Source organism: Felis catus, chromosome B1 (assembly GCF_018350175.1).
Source record: "Felis catus isolate Fca126 chromosome B1, F.catus_Fca126_mat1.0, whole genome shotgun sequence".
Classification (NCBI taxonomy): Eukaryota; Metazoa; Chordata; class Mammalia; order Carnivora; family Felidae; genus Felis; species Felis catus.
Window position 1 is genome coordinate 69,771,052 of NC_058371.1, and position 7,046 is coordinate 69,778,097.

Sequence of the window (7,046 nt, forward strand, 5' to 3'; positions counted from 1 at the left end):
ACCTGCTTGGGATTATCTCTCTCCCTCTCTCTGCCCCTCCCCCCCCAAATTAATTAACTAATTAATTTAAAAACTCCTTTCACTTCAGTTAATTCTTATCTCTCTCCTTATATCCCCAATTCCCCAACTGGTGTGTAGTTTCTATTTTTTGATTTTCCACTTCCTCCTTAGTCCACTGCATTGTGACTTCTAATAGCACCAGTCATTTTTAAGAGGTTAAGTGCATTGGAAAATTTTCCAGAACTCGTTCTATTTAACCTCCCAGTGGCATGGGACACTACTGGTAACTCATTCCTTACTGAAAATCTCTTGCCACCTTGCCTGGGTGGCTCTGTAGGTTTAGCATCCAACTTCAGCTCAGGTCATAATCTTGCAGTTGTGAGTTTGAGCCCAGCATTGGGCTCTGTGCTGACAGCTTAGAGCCTGGAGCCTGCTTTGGATTCTGTGTCTCCCTCTCTCTTTGCCCCACCCCAACTCATGCTTTGTCTCTCTCTTTCTCTCAAAAATAAACATTAAAAAAAAAGAAAATCTCTTCCCTTTTTTTCCCCCACTATATACTATATGCCCTGGTATTCTCCCTTCCAACTGACTGTTTTGTCTCCTTTGAAGGCTAATGTTTTCTGGTAATCAGATATTGAAACTTCTTTCCTCTTACATTGGGTTCTTGACTGTGGTTTTCTACCTCGGACAATCACAACACAAGCCATCCATGTAGGCAAGCCAGAGGTAGGAATTATGTGTCTCCCATCCTCATACCTGCCCTGTGTCAAATCCATTACCAAATCCTGTGTGTTTTTTCCCTCCTGAATATTTTTTTGTATCTTCTACTTTCTACATTTCCACCAACTGCCCCCTAGTCCAAGCCCCCATCTTCTGTCTCCTGAAGAACTACTTTCGCCTCTTGACAAGTACCCCTGCACCCATCCTGCCCACTTTCCAATTCTTTTACATATTTCAGGTAGGGTACATTTTCAAAATACACATTTTTGCTCCCTTCGACCACAAAACTCTTTATTCTACATAGCGGGATAAAACCCCCATAATTTTAAATATAATTAAAACAGAATATATCTTTATGATTTAGTCCTTGCTTATTGTATAGGTTTTCTCCCATATTCTACCTACTCATTTTTCCTACACCAGGTACGTTATCTATCTTTTCACTTACTGGAATGTTACAACACTTTTTCCTACAGCCCCAGTAACATTACTAAATACATTGTTTCTCTGACTGTTGGCTTTTTCTCCTTCTCACCCCCATAGGTAACTCTTACTTGCCCTTCATCTCTGATGTCAAAATATCTTTCTCACTGTGCTTTCATAGAACCATAATTTTTCGTGCTTTTATGAATTTTTCTCCTCGTTTGGTGTGGCAGTTAATCTCAGCTTGTACTTTTATATTGATGAATGTGACACTGGAATAATTCCCCCATCCCACTAGATTGTCAATCCTATGAAAGCTGAAAATATATCAATTTTTGCTTATAACTGAATATACTGTTTCTAGGTACTCAATAAGTTTTTATGTTGATTGAATGATTCTTCTCATCCTTGAACGATAACAAAAATTCAAGCTTCTCCACACCTCTGCAATGCCCTCGATTACATTTTTTAAGTTTATTTATTTATTTTGAGAGACAGCATGTGCGTGAACAAGTGCAAGTTGAGGAGGGACAGAGAGAGAATCCCAAGCAGGTTCAATGAGACCCTGACGTGGGGCTCAAACTCACGAACCAAACTGTGAGATCACGACGTGAGCTGAAACCAAGAGTCTGACACATAACCAACTGAGCCACCCAGCTGCCCCCCTTAATTACAATTCTAAGCCTTCCTATCCACAATTCTCATGACACTAACTCTTCATTCTTTCCTCATTAAATTTACATTTTCAATAAATATTCCTATAGTCTTTACCTCTTCAAAAAATTTCTTCTACCTTTTTGCCTTATTGGTACTTCTCATGCATTGAGAGGCTGGAATCTGCTGTGCATAATTTTAATGGAATTAAGATAATCAGGTCCAAAACACTGATTTTGTAGGTCTCTGTAAGATTCTCTGCCCTTTTGCTTAAAGATAGCCAGCTACACTGAGAACTTCCCTGATCTGGGGAAGGAAAACGGCATTGAAATCCAAGAGGCACAGAGAACTCCCTTCAGACGTAACTTGAATCGACCTTCTGCATGACATATCATAGTCAAACTGGCAAACACAAGGATAAAGAGAAAATTCTGAAAGCAGCTAGGGATAAACGTGCTCTAACATATAAAGGGAGACCTATAAGACTCGTGACAGATCTCTCTAGTGAAATTGGCAGGCCAGAAAGGAATGGCAGGAGATCTTCAATGTGATGAACAGAAAAAAATATGCAGCCAAGAATCCTTTATCCAGGGTCTGTCATTTAGAATAGAAGGAGAGATAAAGGTCTTCCCAAACAAACAAAAACTGAAGGAATTCGTCACCACTAAACCAGCCCTACAAGAGATCCTAAGGGGGATCCTGTGAGACAAAGTACCAGAGACATCGCTACAAGCATGAAACCTACAGACATCACAATGAGTCTAAACCCATATCTTTCTATAATAACACTGAATGTAAATGGACTAAATGCACCAACAAAAAGACATAGGGTATCAGAATGGATAAAAAAAACAAGACCCATCTATTTGCTGTCTACAGGAGACTCATTTTAGACCTGAGGACACCTTCAGATTGAAAGTGAGGGGATGGAGAACTATTTATCATGCTACTGGAAGTCAAAAGAAAGCTGGAGTAGCCATACTTATATCAGACAAACTAGGCTTTAAATTAAAGGCTGTAACAAGAGATGAAGAAGGGCATTATATAATCATTACAGGGTCTATCCATCAGGAAGAGCTAACAATTATAAATGTCTATGCTCCGAATACGGGAGCCTCCAGATATATAAACCAATTACAAACATAAGCAACCTTATTGATAAGAATGTGGTAATTGCAGGGGACTTTAACACTCCACTTACAGAAGGGGATAGATCATCTAGACACACAGTCAATAAAGAAACAAGGACCCTGAATGATACATTGGATCAGATGGACTTGACAGATATATTTAGAACTCTGCATCCCAAAGCAACATAATATACTTTCTTCTCGAGTGCACATGGAACATTCTCCAAGATAGATCACATACTGGGTCACAAAACAGCCCTTCATAAGTAAAGAAGAATTGAGATCATACCATGCATACTTTCAGACCACAATGCTATGAAGCTTGAAATCAACCACAGGAAAAGGTCTAGAAAACCTCCAAAAGCATGGAGGTTAAAGAACACCCTACTAAAGAATGAATGGGTCAACCAGGCAATTAGAGAAGAAATTAAAAAATATATGGAAATAAACGAAAATGAAAATACAACAATCCAAACGCTTTGGGATGCAGCGAAGGCAGTCCTGAGAGGAAAATACATTGCAATCCAGGCCTATCTCAAGAAACAAGAAAAATCCCAAATACAAAATCTAACAGCACACCTAAAGGAAATAGAAGCAGAACAGCAAAGACAACCTAAACCCAGCAGAAGAAGAGAAATAATAAAGATCAGAGCAGAAATAAACAATATACAATCTAAAAAATCTATAGAGCAGATCAATGAAACCAAGAGTTGGTTTTTTGAAAAAATAAACAAAATTGACAAATCTCTGGCCAGGCTTCTCAAAAAGAAAAGGGAGATGACCCAAATAGATAAAATCATGAATGAAAATGGAATTATTACAACCGATCCCTCAGAGATACAAGCGATTATCAGGGAATCCTATGAAAAACTATATGCCAGCAAACTGGACAACCTGAAAGAAATGGACAAATTCCTAAACACCCACACTCTTCCAAAACTCAATCAGGAGGAAATAGAAAGCTTGAACAGACCCATAACCAGCAAGGAAATTGAATCAGTTATCAAAAATCTCCCAACAAATAAGAGTCCAGGACCAGATGGCTTCCCAGGGGAGTTCTATCAGACGTTTAAAGCAGAGATAATACCTATCCTTCTCAAGCTATTCCAAGAAAAAGAAAGGGAAGGAAAACTTCCAGACTCATTCTATGAAGCCAGTATTACTTTGATTCCTAAACCAGACAGAGACCCAGTAAAAAAAGAGAACTACAGGCCAATATCCTTGATGAATATGGATGCAAAAATTCTCAATAAGATACTAGCAAATCGAATTCAACAGCATATAAAAAGAATTATTCACCATGACCAAGTGGGATTCATTCCTGGGCTGCAGGGCTGGTTCAACATTTGCAATCAATCAATGTGATACATCACATTAATAAAAGAAAAGTTAAGAACCATATGATCCTGTCAATCGATGCAGAAAAAGCATTTGACAAAATTCAGCATCCTTTCTTAATAAAAACCTTCGAGAAAGTCGGGATAGAAGGAACATACTTAAACATCATAAAAGCCATTTATGAAAAGCCCACAGCTAACATCATCCTCAATGGGGAAAAACTGAGAGCTTTCCCCCTGAGATCAGGAACACGACAGGGATGTCCACTCTCACCGCTGTTGTTTAACATAGTGTTGGAAGTCTAGCATCAGCAATCAGACAACAAAAGGAAATCAAAGGCATCAAAATTGGCAAAGATGAAGTTAAGCTTTCACTTTTTGCAGACGACATGATATTATACATGGAAAATCCTATAGACTCCACCAAAAGTCTGCTAGAACTGATACATGAATTTAGCAAAGTTGCAGGATACAAAATCAATGTACAGAAATCAGTTGCATTCTTATACACTAATAATGAAGCAACAGAAAGACAAATAAAGAAACTGATCCCATTCACAATTGCACCAAGAAGCATAAAATACCTAGGGATAAATCTAACCAAAGATGTAAAAGATCTGTATGCTGAAAACTATCGAAAGCTTATGAAGGTAATTGAAGAAGATTTAAAGAAATGGAAAGGCATTCCCTGCTCATGGATTGGAAGAATAAATATTGTCAAAATGTCAATACTACCCAAAGCTATCTACACATTCAATGCAATCCCAATGAAAATTGCACCAGCATTCTTCTTGAAGCTAGAACAAGCAATCCTAAAATTCCTATGGAACCACAAAAGGCCCTGAATAGCCAAAGTAATTTTGAAGAAAAAGACCAAAGCTGGATGCATCACAATTCCAGACTTTAGCCTCTACTACAAAGCTGTCATCATCAAGACAGCATAGTATTGGCACAAAAACAGACACATAGACCAATGGAATACAATAGAAACCCCAGAACTAGACCCACAAACGTATGGCCAACTCATCTTTGACAAAGCAGGAAAGAACATCCAATGGAAAAAAGACAGTCTCTTTAACAAATGGTGCTGGGAGAACTGGACAGCAACATGCAGAAGGTTGAAACTAGACTACTTCCTCACACCATTCACAAAAATAAACTCCAAATGGATAAAGGACCTGAATGTGAGACAGGAAACCATCAAAACCTTAGAGGAGAAAGCAGGAAAAGACCTCTCTGACCTCAGCCGTAGCAATCTCTTACTCGACACATCCCCAAAGGCAAGGCAATTAAAAGCAAAAATGAACTACTGGGACCTCATGAAGATAGAAAATTTCTGCACGGCAAAGGAAACAATCAACAAAACTAAAAGGCAACCAACGGAATAGGAAAAGATATTTGCAAATGACATATCGGACAAAGGGCTAGTATCCAAAATCTATAAAGAGCTCACCAAACTCCACACCCAAAAAACAAATAATCCAGTGAAGAAATGGGCAGAAAACATGAATAGACACTTCTCTAAAGAAGACATCCAGATGGCCAACAGGCACATGAAAAGATGCTCAACGTCAGTCCTCATCAGGGAAATACAAATCAAAACCACACTCAGATATCACCTCACACCAGTCAGAGTGGCCAAAATGAACAAAACAGGAGACTATAGATGCTGGAGAGGATGTGGAGAAACGGGAACCCTCTTGCACTGTTGGTGGGAATGCAAACTGGTGCAGCCACTCTGGAAAACAGTGTGGACGTTCCTCAAACAATTAAAAATAGACCTACCCTATGACCCAGCAGTAGCACTGCTAGGAATTTACCCAAGCAATACAGGAGTACTGATGCATAGGGGCACTTGTACCCCAATGTTTATAGCAGCACTCTCAACAATAGCCAAATTATGGAAAGAGCCTAAATGTCCATCAACTGATGAATGGATAAAGAAATTGTGGTTTATATACACAATGGAGTACTACGTGGCAATGAGAAAGAATGGAATATGGCCCTTTGTAGCAACATAGATGGAACTGGAGAGTATTATGCTAAGTGAAATAAGCCATACAAAGAAAGACAGATACCATATGGTTTCACTCTTATGTGGATCCTGAAAAACTTAACAGAAACCTATGGGAGAGGGGAAGGAAAAAAAAAGAAGTTAGAGTGGAAGAGAGCCAAAGCATAAGAGACTCTTAAAAACTGAGAATAAACTGAGGGTTGATGGGGGGTGGGAGAGAGGGGAGGGTGGGTGATGGGTATTGAGGAGGGCACCTTTTGGAATGAGCACTGGCTGTTGTATGGAAACCAATTTGACAATAAATTTCATATATTGGGAAAAAAAAGATAGCCAGCTACATCACCTTCTAATTTTTCTCATTGTTGTCATCTGTTGCCCTCTAGGTCATTCCCCAACATATCCCAAAGATTTTGAATTGCACTAATTTATAAATTCATGTAAAATACCTGATGAGTTATTAGCATGCTCTGGACTTAGATCAAAATGTTAAACAACACATAAAAGGCCCAGCTGTTAAATGGCACTGAAGAGTGGGAGAGAGAACATATGGTCAACAAACAAGAAAATTGATTAATGGATTATTTTCAGATAGTCAAGAAACTAAGAGGGAAAATAATGAAAGGTGGTTTGGAAATGACTGAGGGAGGTACGTAGTTTAGATTATTTGGATGGTTTGGGAAAGCCTGTGAGGAGGTGCATGGAAACCTAATATCCTTAAGGCTAACAACTTTCAGAGTTGTATTGTGAAGGTGGTAAAGTTTAAAAGCC